The sequence below is a fragment of the Hakea prostrata genome, chromosome 2 (genome assembly GCF_041222555.1).
Source record: "Hakea prostrata isolate BN-2017 chromosome 2, UWA_Hpros_2, whole genome shotgun sequence".
Lineage (NCBI taxonomy): Eukaryota > Viridiplantae > Streptophyta > Magnoliopsida > Proteales > Proteaceae > Hakea > Hakea prostrata.
The window spans coordinates 49496038-49510719 of record NC_142601.1 but is presented as its reverse complement, the minus strand read 5'-3'; positions in this window follow the sequence as shown (position 1 = coordinate 49510719).

The window sequence follows — 14682 nt, the reverse complement described above, 5'->3', positions numbered from 1 at the left end:
CTGTGGCAATGCCCTTCGACGCATAAGAGTTTCTATCTTGTCGTCTATGAGCTTCATTTTCTCATCAACCAGTGCTGACAGATCCTGTAAATCTTCTAAATTGAGCATGCTTTGATCATGGAAATCCTTGTTTCTCAAGCATTCGTTCATAAGCTTTGTCATCTCAAGCCTTCGATTTTCCTTTCGAACCTTCCTCAACCTTCCTCAATTTCTCCTGCATCTTACCAATCCTATACTTGAGATACTCCTCATGGGTCAGCTTCTTCTTTCGCTGTTGCATCTCAGGAAGGCTCTTGAACATATTAATCATATTTCCCACTTCTGCTAATGAAGGCTAGACTACCGCAGGCACATCTTTCCAGGGATCGTCAACCACAGCACATACTTGCACATCACAAAGTGTGCGAAGTTCATGCAGTTTCTTCATTATCCCCTTCTTTCTTCTGCTGAAGGTGAGTTTCCTTTCTCCATCATTAGGGATCAACTCAAGCTTACTCTGTTCATGGTTCTTGGTTGGTCTTAGGGGATTTTAATGAAATTCTCACTCATCAGGATAAAAGGGGTGGCAGAAGGAAACCTCAATCTCATCTAGATGCTTTGAATTCTGCAATTACAAGTTGTGGTTTGGTAGCTTTGCCTAGTTCTGGTAGTCGTTTTTCGTGATCCAATAAACAGAAAGGGAATGCTCACATTCAGGAGGATATTGACTTGGTATTCTATAATTCTAACTTGTTACATCTTTTTCCTAATCTTCATGCTTTCAAACATGTAAGACTAGGCTCCAACCACACTCCACTGGATGTAGAGCTGCTCAAAGGGGTTAAGAAACCACAAAGGTTTTATTATGAAGTTCAATGGGAAGAATATGCGGAGCTCAGGGATAACATTTTAAAGGGTTGGACCACACCAAAGCAGGGTTCAAATGCTTACAGACTTCAATATAAGATCTATAATTGTGCGAAGACTTTACGGTTATGGAGCAAGGAAAATACAAAAGTGGCTTTCAGAGAAATTCTTAAAGTTCAACAACAATTGGCTGATTTACAAGTTTCCAATTCAGCCAAAGATATAGCCGTTCAAGAGGCTGAGTTGTCGAAGAATAGCTTCCTTGATACGAGAAGAAGAGAGATTTTGGCAGCAACGGGCGAGGGTGTAGTGGTTGAAGGCATGAGATCACAATACTTCTTTTTCCATCAAGTTACCTCACAAAAACGACAAAGAAATCATATCTCCAAGCTGAAATCGAGTACTGGGCAATGGCTGTCTGCGGAGTCCGATATTATGTCAGAGATATGGACTTATTTCAGTAACCTCTTCACCACTTCTCAGCCCCAATCCCCTCTATATTTCTTATCAAGCTTTGCACATTGTGTGTCTTATGATGAAAATGTTAGATTATGTTGAGACTTTTCTAGGGAAGAGAATAAATATGCTTTGTTTCAAATGAAAGAGAAAAAGTCTCCACGGATGGATGGGTTTCCAGCTCGGTTTTATCAGAAAAACTAGGATATTATAGGGGAGGACTTAGTTAAGGGCATTCAACACTTTTTGATAGGGGTTTTCTATTAAGAAGTTTAAACAACACCATCATTTCTCTTATTCCCAAGAAGAAACACCCTCAAGAAGTTGGCCATCTAAGGCCAATTAGTCTTTGTACTGTTCCTTATCGGGTTATTGCTAAATGCTTAACAAACCGTTTGAAAGTCATTTTGCCTATTATTATTAGTGAAACCCAGAGTGCTTTTGTTGCTGGTCGGTCCATTTCTGGTAATGTGCACTTGGCACATGAATATCTTCACTTAGGGGTGTCAAATTGCAGCCCGAACTATTAAAACCAAACCGCACCGGCCCGGACCGAACCTTAATGGGCTATGTTTGGGCTGAGGGTGGTAGAGCCCGCACCAATCCGAACCCAAATCGCAACCCGTTTTATAGTTTTACATTAAATATTGTTTGAATCATCGTGTTACCACTAGGCACTAGGTAGTTGGTATAGACTATCAAAAAAATCAAGTATGAATTCAAAGATCAAATAGTCTTCTACCATTTGTAAAGGACAATTAGAAGGATTAAGCATGTCAATTCGCACATATCCCCACCATTTCCTCGCCCCCCCCGTCTCATCCCTTCTTTGCTTTTTTCTTTTTTATTTTCTCTCTCTCTCTCTCTCCGGCTTCTCTCTCTTTTTGTTTTCTTTTTTGTTTTCTCTGGGTTCTTGTTCTTTTGTATCTTTTGTCTTTGTTTTTTCGTTTTTTCCGTTTTTTATCTCTTTTGTTGTGTTTTTTTTTTTTTTTTTTTTTGTTTTATTTTTTTTTTGTGGGTTGTTTTTTTTTTGTTGTTTTTTGTTTGGTTTTTGTTTTTTGTTTGGTTTTTTTTTTTTTTTTTTTTATATCCGATTTATAATTCTATTTTGATGGATGGGTTTTTGTTTGGTTTTTTTTTTTTTTGTTGTTTGTGTGCTTTGTTTTGTTGCTTTTTTATTTTTCTCTCTTTCTTTTTTTGTTTTTATTGTTTGTATCTTTTTTTTTTTTGTTTGTTATTTGTTCTTTCTTTGGGTCGGGTCTTTGTCGCTCGTCCTGTTTTGTTTTGGGCTGTGTTTTTGTCTTCTCGTTCTTTGGTCTCTGTTTTGCTTCCCTCCGTTTCGTTCTCGGGTTTCGGGTTGTCTCCTGTTGTCGGGCTCTCTTGTGGTGTTGTTGTGGTGTTGTCTTGTGTGGCTCGTTCCTGCTTCCCTCCTTGCTGCTGTGTCTCTGGTGGGGCTGCCTTCGTGGGGGGGGTGGTGTTTTGGCTTTTGGATCGTCCGGGCCCCTCTCTCGTTCGGTTTCCTCCCGCTCGTTTCCGTCCGGCCGCTGGGCGTCCTCTTCGGGGCCCCGTTGTGTGGGGTTGGTCTGTCGTGTTTTTCTCCTCCCCGGTCCTCTATCGTTGTTTCTTTGGCCCTGTTGTGGTCCCCCCTGTTGATGACCACCCTCCTTCAAGAGGAGAAGCAGAGCTGCGGAGTATATTGATAGTATGAAACCCTTTTGGGATACTTATGGATGCACCATCATGTCCGATGGATGGACCGCCCGACGAGAAAGTCCATCATCAACTTCATGGTATCTGTGATTGGAGAACTGTCTTCTTGAAATCGGTGGATGCTACGGTCATACGAAAGACCACGATATATCATGGGTCTCCGCAGGATGTGATCGACCGGTTGGTAGGAAGAATGTGGTGCAAATTGTCACCGACAATGGCTCCAACTATAAGAAGGCCGGTGAAGTGTTGATGGCTTCACCGATTATAACCTTATGTGGACACCTTGTGCTGCACATTCAATTGACCTAATCTGAAGGACATTGGAAAAATCAGCATTGTCCACAACACCGTTGAGAGTGCAAGACGGTAACCAACTTCATCTACAATCATACGTTGCTTTGGCAATGATGCGGAGATCATGTGGAGGTGAGTTGGTGCGACCTGGTCCGACAAGATTTGCGACAAATTTCGTCGCCTTGAGCGGGATGCAAGATAAGAGTCGGCCTCATCCATGTTTGCATCGCGGTGGTTTGATTGGGTGATCCAAGTAAGATAACTATCTACTATTTCATCTTATAAATTATTATATTTATATTATGAGTTTATGATTATCTTGTATGATATTTATTGTCTATTGACTTAATGAGTTTGTGATAATTCACACGACCAATGGGCCGCCGCACAAGACACAATATCATCCGATGATTTCGGAGATGTGTTCTCGTAGTGTTGCGACCATAGATCCTATAGTAAAGGTTTTGCGTATGGTGGACTCTTCCTTGAGGGGACCCACTATGCCACACTTGTATGCATCCCTTGAGCGTATGAAGGATGCTATAAAGGCCAAACCCTAGAGGACATCGGGCTTTCTTAGATATTGTCGATGCACATGGACACTCATCCGATGCATCCTCTTCATAGGGCCGGTAAGTAAATATTCGGGTTGTTGATTTGTAGTTGTAGACTTGTGGGCTTGTAGAATTGTAGGTATTGGTACTTTGGTAGTTGGTACTAATTTTAAGCTTTTTTAATTATGCAGATATTTTCTAAACCCTAAGTATCAATATAGTCAACATTTAGGGTTGGACACAAACCTATTGGATGCCCCGATACGGTGATACGGTTGGAGCCGGATGAGATGGTCCAATCATTTTGCCACAATGAGGTGAGACATTGGGAATTTCAACGATTAGTGAGTTGTATTAATTGTTTAAATAATTTAGATAACCAATCAATACTAATGATTGTATTATTGCGATCAAATTGTTTAGAGATGCATTTGGGTCTTTTAGTGGAGTCTGTGTCAGACGGGCGGGAGAAACCATGGATCCAGGTTAGATACTTATATAGTTAGATCCTTAGGGCTTAGATGCATAAATGTTTTGAGTCTTTTGACTTTTGAGTTTCTAACTTAATGTTTTTGTGATAATGCACTGAATGGTGGTATCTCTATGGCAATAGTTCATCAAACTTACGAAGATTGGCGGTCGGATCCTGTCTCGACTTGCTCGCCTCTGGATGTGAGAGGATTGGAGTACATTCAGCATGATCCACTCCCGGAGGAGGAACCGGTTGGGAGCCGCTCTAAATGACCTCGTATTTATTCACTATAATATGAGGTTGAAGCTGCAATATGCCGGGCGGCTCGATGAAAGGCAATACATCAATCTCGATGATATATTTGATGTTGCCGAAGATGACCAAGATCCCCTCACTCGTGGATGTTGGACAGGGGTGAGCCGGTATTGGACCAACCTGAGGGAGGCCCGACCCCAGCTCGCTGCGGGGTTAATGTGGGTGAGTATATGGCCCCGAAGAGGGTCGGCACATGCGCCCCCGCTGGTGGGTTGGATGATGGCACCGCACGAGGAGCCGCGGACAACACTCCCGATGCCCTCTCGCCTAGTCGCCGGTGGAGATGTGTGGTGGTGGTGGTGGTGTGGTGGTGGTGGTGGTGGTGGTGGTGGTGGTGGTGGTGGTGGTGGTGGTGGTGGTGGTGGTGGTGGAGGAATTGGAGAGCGTATACATGTTCCACTACCGGAGACAGAGCCCCCACCCGGATACACCGGGAGAGTCATTTGATCATGCCACTCGGGTTATGATCATGGTGGTGAGTATCGCGTGGTCGTCAATATCCCGTCGAGGCCGAGCCACCATCGGGGGGCGGCCTGACTATGTTAATCCTTGGGATGCGGCGTTGCGTCAATGGGGTCCATGAGCTTGGATGAGTCTGGGCTCCACCCGGTTATTGGCCTACGGGTAATTATGGTGTCCCTCTCCCTCCTTCGGTGGATAGTATGATATGGGAATTAGTAACCCCTCAATTCTTCGTATCATGGGAGCTATGGTGTCCCCTCCGTTCTTCGTATCATGGGAGCTTGTGTCCCTCTCTCTCTTCACATCGGTCATTCGTCCAACAAGGGCATCCGATGGCTGCGTCGTTCCTTGGCCCTATTCTCACTTCCCTCATTGGGTTCTCCGGCGGAAGATGCCGCTATAGCGCGTGAATGATTACTTAGACAATTTTCAATATCGTTGAGTGGGATGAGTATGTGAATTTGTTGGGGGGCATCAATGGAGCGTCGAGTCGAGGAATTCGATCCACCTGGCACGGTCTTGGTCGCCGGAGTTTCTTTTATATGGTTGGTGACTTTATGTATTCTTTTGTCAATGATTGTAGACTTTATATGTTTGGTTTTGGTTTTGGTTTTAGTTTCGGGGCTTTCGTCCGCGTATAGTAGCATGGGTCGTTAGCATTGTTTAGGTATGTTTTAGATCAAAATAACACTACCAATGTGTTTATTAGCCTCAAATTAGGCTACACATCAATTTCGGTCAATGACCAAAACCCATCACGGGTTCGTTTTCTCACCCCTCCAGTCGCCCGCTTTTGGCGTTCCCGGCGCCGGTCGCCGGGCGCCCCCGCCTGGGATAAGTATGAGTGCCCAATTGAATGTACCAAGTTTGTTTAAATTAAGCAAATATTTATCTAATCTAGAGGTATCTTTGCATATCAAGTTAAATTAAGTAATGTGGAATGACTTTTCATTTTTTTAATGGGAATTGATCAATAATAATTTTGCTTTCCATAGAATTTTGGCTCTTTTTGCAAGATGCTCAACAATTTCTTTTTGTTCTTTTTCTTGCATATCATAAATTGTTAGCCCAAACCGTTAGTCAACCCGAGTATAGACCGTTAGCCTAAACCGATAGTTAGCCCGAACCCAAACCGCACCAAACCGAAACCGGCCCGAAACTGTTATTTCGCTAACGGGCCATGTTTGGGTTGGGTGTATTTGAGCCCGAAACCTTTAAGCCCAACCCGAAACCGCTCCAAACTGCACTGTTGACATCCCTACAGTTCATTTCATGAAGAAATCTACATCCAAGCCTAGTTATTTTGCTTTGAAACTCTACCTGTGTAATATGACAAGTTAGAATGGGGTTTTATTGAGGAATGTTTAAATTTTTTGGGGTTTCAGGGAAAAATGGGTGAGGTGGATCATGCAATGTATTACCACTGTTACTTTTCAAATTAAAGTGAATGGTCAATTATTAGAGAAGGTGGTTCCCACTAGGGGTATTAGATAGGGCTGCCCACTTAGTCCATATATTTTCATTCTCTGTCATGAGGCTCTGTCTAGAAGATTAAGTTCAAATCTGGGTATCCTTAGGTTGCCAGGATTGCGAATGTCTCAACATAGTCCTACTATTAACCCTCTTTTTTTCACTGATGATTGTATGATTTTTTGTCCTGCAAGTGAATCAAATGCTCATCATATCAATTTTATTCTTCAGGAATATATGCATGTTTCTGGGCAACATATTAATTTTGCTAAATCATCTTTGGTGTTTAGTAAAGGTACAATTTCGATTGTTCGAAGAGCTATCACTTCTATTCTTCAAATTGATGAGGTAAGTTCCCATGGGACATATCTAGGTTTACCATCTACTTTTGGTAAAACTAAAAGTCAAGTGTTTGCTTCTTTTCGTGATAGAATGGCTAACAAGTTGGTTTGTTGGAAGGTTAAGTTGTTATCAAGTGCTGGAAAAGAAATCTTAATTAAAGCAGTTGCTCAAGCTCTCCCAACCTATGCTATGTCTATCTTTTTGTTACCGAAACAAGTAACAGATGGGTTATCTCAACAAATTCAAAGTTTTTGGTGGGGAAGGGGATCTCAAAAGGGTATTTCGTGGGTTTCATGGGAGAAGTTATGTACATCAAAAAAGCATGGTGGTTTAGGGTTTCATTATCTCTACGTTTTCAACAAAGCCTTATTAGGCAAACAAGCTTGGCGATTACTACATAATCCCGGTTCTTTGTGGGCCCGAGTTATTAAATCCAAATACTTTCCTAATGATGATTTTCTTGATGCCAGGTGTTCGTGGGGGTGCTGTTAGGGATGGTGGGGTTTACATAAGGGGAAAGAAGTTCTTAAAAGGGTTTGATTCGAAGTATAAGTAATGGTCGTCAAACAAAGGTATTCTCTGACCCTTGGATTCTTGATTTCCCTTTGAACCGTATTTAGAGAGATCCATCTCCTGGCATTCCTGGTTTTCCGCTCATGAGATTAGTGCATCTCTTAAGCTTCCTATTTTATCTGAGACTTTGCCGGATAGATGGGTGTGGAAACATACTCGATCAGGGAATTTTACTGTTAGATCTGCTTATTTTGTGGAGTTACAAAATTTTTTGGGCTTATCTTCCAAAGGAACCACCTCTGACTTTTTATCTTTTTGGACTACCTTTTGGAAAGTTCATACGCTGCCTAAGATTAAGATGTTTATTTAGAAATTAGGTCATAATGCCCTTCCTACAAATTTAAATTTGTTTCAAAGAGGTGGTTGCTATACTCCTTTATGTTTTTATTGCAAATGTGCTCATGAATCGCTTGTTCATCTTTTATTTCACTGTCCTTTTGCAAAACTTTGTTGGAAAGTCTCTCCCCTTCGGTTGAATACAGATATTTTTCAAGGCCATGACATTGTGGACTGGTGGAACTTCATTGAATCTTTCTATCGGACTACTGGTAATTTAGATTGGGTGCATACTATTTGGAGTGTAGTAGCTTGGTTAATTTGGAAAGCAAAGAACGCTTGTTGGTTTGAAGGGCTTGCACCTAGTTTAAGTGCGTTTCTATGGTCCCTAAATAGTTTGTTGCAGGATATTCATAGTCGTTTTTTCGAGACAACTTCAACATCGGCCACAACTGAAGTGATTGACTCTCATATGTTGCATGCTTCAAATATTTTATTTAATCCTTTGCATACGCAAACTATCGATATTACTGACACCACTTTCTTTCATATTTTCTCAGATGGTTCTTGGGATTTAATAACTTCTTGTAGTGGTCGTGGAGGGCTTATCAAGACATCCTCTGGGTCTTTTATAGTTGCTCGCAAGAAAGCAGGTTGGGCTTTGTTTGCCCAGCAAGTGGAGCTGAAGCGATGTATGGCATCTTTCTAGTGGCTTCTAATTTAGGGATCAAGAATATCAAGCTCTTTTCTGATTGTAAGGCAGTGGTCTCCAGTTTACATGATCATTCTAATGCTCTAGATTGGCACTGTTTCAACTTACTTCAATTTATTAAGCACTCTTTGTTGGGGTTTGATAACTATATTGTATTTCATATTTCTAGAGCTGAAAATACTGCAGCAGATCTTCTAGCTAGGGGGCCTCGATGTTTGGGTTTGTCTAAAGTTTGGTGGATGCAACCACCTCGAAGACTTAATCCGTTGTACTCTATTCCTGCTGGGAGGATTTCCCCAGACTTATTTCTTAATGCATTTATTTCTTTGTGTTTGGTCCAAATATATATATATATATGTGTGTGTGTGAGCAGTTAGCAGAAAAAACAGTAATGGAAAAATATGAAATATAACAGTAACATATGAACATCATCAGAGAGACATCAGTCCCTCTTTAATGGACTTCATCACAAAGACATCACTCCCTCTTTAATGAGAGAGACATATGAAACATATCATCACTTTTTTCTGCCATTATTGCTTCTCTTTTCTCCCCTTTCCTTTCTTTTATTAAAAAACTAATCTGAAAGAATAGTGAAAGAATAAACAACAGCACTACTTGGAGACGCACGTCAACCTTTCTCAATCCAATTTGAGAAAATTTTCTTTTATTAAAAGCAAACCATTAGAAGCCTAACACGTCTTTAGTCATTATTTTTTATAGCATTTTTAGTAGAAAACATCTACAAATCAATAGAAAAGTCTAATTTTCTTTGCTGCTTGGACATCAACAAAACAATAGAGGAAAAAGTTCAGAAAAAGAATCATGGAACTTCATCTGTTCATCTCTTCATGTCTGATGAGTTTTATATTTTTTTAAACATCCACTAAATCCTGAGAGATCTAGATTCAAACCATCATAGCTAGATTCAATCGATTATAATAATAGATCTGGCAATCAGCTGTCACAGGTGATTAAAATTATTGTTAATCGGCCAGCCATTCTATGCTGCCAATGACATTCTGGGCAATGCTTCCGTGCCCAATGCCTGGTAATTGGAGTTCCAGTAACTGATTCTTATGCATGACAAACACATTGCTGTTTTCCTTTTGACCCAAAAATAGAATTGAACTCTGGAATCGCCATGGTTTACAAATTACAACCCACCCTATATCGCACACAATTCCTGAAGAGCACTATCATGCAACTCAGTCTCAAAGCTATCTCTTAAACGATCAAACTAATTCAGGCGATACAGATACCAACATGAATTTGTTTTAGAGTAATACTTTGCATATCCTTCTAGGAATAGTTAATCCTGCCTCTGTTTTTTTATATATATTTTTGGTAATTGGACCTTTGGATTACTTAAATGGGATTCACATCCTCTGTAATTCCCTTCCCTCCAATTCCCTGCAATTCCCTCATAGGATTGTGCCATGTGGCATTCAAGTAATCCAACGGTTATCTAATTTAAAATAATTTTGAATTTTATTTAAGGGCCTGTTTGGTTACATGAATCCAGAGATTTCAAATCTCTGGATTCATGAATCTGAGAATTATACCCGTTTGGTTGTAAAAATCTCTAGATTCATGAAATCTGAGATTCACCTTTTACACTAAGCGTGAATCGAGATTTATGGGTAAGGGTGAAATCCGAGATTTCAAAAAAGCTATCGTTTGCCATTCACAAAACTCATGTCGATCAAATAGTTTTTTATGATGAATCCACAGATTTCATTCCACAACCAAACATCTAATTTTATAAATTATAACTCCAAAGATTTGAAATCTATAGATTTGAAATTTCTAGATATTTGAAATCTCCAGACTCATGTAACCAAACAGGCTCTAAACCCACCCATAAACTCCACTTGAATGCCACATGGCACAATCCTATGAGGGAATTGCAGGGAATTGTAGGGAAAGGAATTACAGAGGATGTGAATCCATCAAATTATCAATTCTTTTTACGTGGTTAGTATGAGCTTTTTTATTTTAAACCTTAAATTACCGTAATCACCCTACTAGTTAACATACTAATCAATTAAAATAATTGTTAAAAACTAAAACATCATAGTTAAAACCTAAATTATCTTTAATTATTTAAAACCCAACATACCTTTTTTTTTAATTTATCAAACAATTAAAAAAAAACACATACTACTATCAAGTAAAATTAAAAATCCAATTAAAAAAAAAAGGTATGTTGATAAAAAATAAAAAACCCAAAATAGTAGTACGTGCTTAATTTTATCAACGTTCCCTTTTTTTTTTAATTTTATTTTTAATTTTACTTGATAGTAGTATGTGTTTTTTTAATTGTTTGATAATTAAAAAAAAAAAGGCATGTTGGGCTTTTAATAATTAAAGATAGTTTAGGTTTCAACTATGGTGTTTTGTTTTTAATAATTATTTTAATTGAGGGTAATTTAATATTTTAACTGTTAGGGTGATTATGATAATTTAGGGTTTAAAGTAAAAAATATTTTTAGCCAAGGATAGTAAATAATTAACGGTAAAACTTAAATTTAACCAAGAAAGTAAACAGAGGGGAGGTGTTTGATATATTTGCTAAGTAAGAGGGGAGGTAAGTGATATTATCCAGCTAAGAGGGGGTATAAGTGCTATTTGTCCAGTTAAGAGGGGAGGTAAGTGATATTTACCCTTATTATTATTATTATTATTATTATTATTATTATTATTATTATTATTATTATTATTATTATTATTATTATTATTATTATTATTATTATTATTATTATTATTATTATTATTATTATTATTATTATTATTATTATTATTATTATTATTATTATTATTATTATTATTATTATTATTATTATTATTATTATTATTATTATTATTATTATTATTATTATTATTATTATTATTATTATTATTATTATTATTATTATTATTATTATTATTATTATTATTATTATTTTAGGGATACATTCATTATTAGTTATTTATATTCAAAGACCGGATATTGCAGATTTTATATTGGAAATTTTTTTAAATCATTTTAGATGGAATTCTTTATTAGTTTATCTAACTAGTTTTGGCTACATCGGTCTAATATGAAATAGACCTATGTTGTTACCTGAATCTAGTTGAAAAATTCATGAATTTCAAATCTATGAAGTTATTGTTTATAAAATTAACTATGTTGTTAACCTGAATTTTTTGAATCATAGATTTTTGTCGAGTGAGTTCATGTGAATAGTGCAAATTTCGTCATATTTATACTTAGGGTGGAATTCAAAGAATCCACGCAATCTCCAAGAATCTCTTGATTCTCATCTTTTAGGCAAAAAAATGAGATCTCTAGAGTTCATGAATCTAGGGAAGTTTTGAAACCAAATGGATGTCAAAACCCAATTTATGAATCTTGAAATCCCTAGATTCAAATAATCGAAGAGGCCCTAAAAGAACAAGATTTTTTATAGAAGGAATGAACTTAATTTCATTAATTAAACTCAGGTATAGATAGCTTCCTCACATTAAGGTGTTTGGGCACCAAGCCCCATCAACATAAACCTAAAAGGCAGTGAACCACTCAACTTTAGGCTCCTAATAACTTGATCATGTATCTGTTACCATTGATGGAGTGAAAAGTCATGCTTGACATTCTGTAACATTTGAGTAGATCCTACTTAAAGTAGTTTGGATATTTGATACAACCTGATAAAAAATGAAGGCACTCCTAGACTTCCAGAATTTCCGACAAGTTTAAATCTATATTATATGGCTTATGAAGTTTATCACACCCAACGCTAAAGGTTTCCATACTTATGAATATCTAAAAAGAGTCATGTTACTGCACAATCCTGTTCGTTCCTTCAGCCGGTTGAACCTGCAAGAATGAGATCGACCGTGGAGGTCGAGTTTTCACCTCCGACGATCTAGTTAGGGATCCGACTAAGGAATGCAAGAAAATAATGAACAATAAGAATTCAAATAGTGATAGTTCTATCCAGCATTTGTACTTATTCGACCGACCTTGACTTGGTCGGTCTAACTTGATCCGAGCTAGTCGGATTAGGCTCAAACCGAACTGATTTGATTTCGATGTGGTCGGATTGGGCTCAAACCGGATTGGTTTAATCTTATTTATTCTTTCCTTATCAAGTCGCTTCACAAAAAATAAAAAAGTCATATCTTCATAACTTTATGCATGATTGAATGTTGAATGACTAATGCTTGAGCAACATGTCAAAAACAGCATTATAAGCCCTAAATAGGATATTACTAATAGTCTTCATAAATTTGATTACTCAATTAAATATTAATAATATTCAGAATATCTATCCTTTCACACATCAAAATTATAATATAATAACATAAATAAATATTTGTTAAAATATCAATTTTTTTTGGAAATAAATAACTCTTTGTTGCGATGATAATAATAAAAAAAATAAAGTGTTGAAAAAGTGAAGCATGTTCGGCAATTTAAAACAGGCTATCCCACAGCTTTAGAAAGTTTGTTATTTACCTCCAAAAGGAAAAAACTTAAAAAATTAATTAAAGGCCTGTTTGGTTACTTGAATCTAGAGATTTGAAATCTCTGGATTCATGAATCTGAGAATTATATCCGTTTGGTTATAAAAGTCTACGGATTCATGAAATCTGAATTCACTTTTACACTAAAACGTGAACGAGATTATGGGTTAGGGGAAACCGGATTTCAAAAGCTATCATTTACACATTCACAAAATCACGTCGATCAATGTTTTTTGGGATGAATCTCAATTTCATTCCACAACCAAACATTTATTTTAAAATTATGACTCCATGTTTGAAATGTCTGTTTTGATCTCCGCTCGGGCCCTGGTAATCCCCGCAAGTTTATTTTAAATAATAATAACTACTCCCCTTTATATAGAGATTAACTACTAAACCCTTACTATTATGAAATTATTATTAACCCCCCAACTTCTAAAAGTGTTATGATTCAATTCAAAGACATAAAAAAGCTTAAGTCTATGATTCAACTTGTTAAAATGATTGTTAAGCTCACTCGACGTGTCCGTGACGTGGTTTCTTTGGTTCTAAGAGACACTCAAGATCTTTTGTCAAAAAGTAAAAAAAGTTTATAAGATTTAATGTATAATGTACATTTTATTCTTTATTAGAATGAAAGAAGCCAAAAGTAGAAATTATATTTATTCAAAAAACCATATAGAATGCCAATTTTGCCCTTATATTATTGTTATTTTGGATTTTAATGAGTTGGATCATAATGACAAGAATAAGAAATAGTAAATTTCTTTTGAGATTTTTTTTGGGTATAACAAACAAAGATGCAACCTTGAGTATTAATAGTTGCAGGCAAAGGTTAAGTTTGTAATTTCAAAATATATGAAGATTAGATGATAATTAAACTATAGTATAAAGGAGACATTGGTAACTTTATTCTATTTTTTGATAGAAAGGGACATTAGCAATTAACCATTGTTTTAATGCATATCATCCACATAAGTGGGGCCCTTGAAAAATTCATCTTTCATAGATTCGATCTTAAGAGTCATCATTATTGACTTTTGCTTATCAAATCTCCAAGCTGTCAAATACTTAAATAAGAAGCTCCAGGCGGGTGCTTTTAGCATAATGGATCGCAACCTCTTTATAGAGACATTAAGTCTAAGGGTCCTGTATTCAAAATCTCCCCGTTGCCCCTCCACTAGCTTGTGGGGGCCCACTTACTATGACTGGCATACATTGGCTCAAAAAAAGAAAAGAAAAGAGCTGCAACTCCTATAATTTTGCTTGGGTCATGCACATTAAATGTGCAGGATCGTGATCGTCAAGTTGAGATTTCGGACCGTCAATTCCAAAATCTCGGTAGAAATTGAATATCGGTCGAGATCGAAATTTTGATTGAAATTTCGATCCGACGGTTGGCTTGAGGATCCTGACATTAATTATGCAAGACGCAAGCAAAATCCCAACTTTAGACCATCCTTATTTACTGGCATCAAAAAGAAAAAAAAAAAAAAAAAAATCACCCTTTGTGAAGATAAATGGTGCTCCATGGTGATCAAATTAATCCATTCATATCTACTGTTACTTTTGATCACTGCCCTACATGTCTTCGAAATTTTTTTGGTAAGACACCCTTTCAAATGTTGGTAATTACAAAAATGGGCACATCTGAAGTCTGAACTTGGATGGTAACCCAATTATCAGCC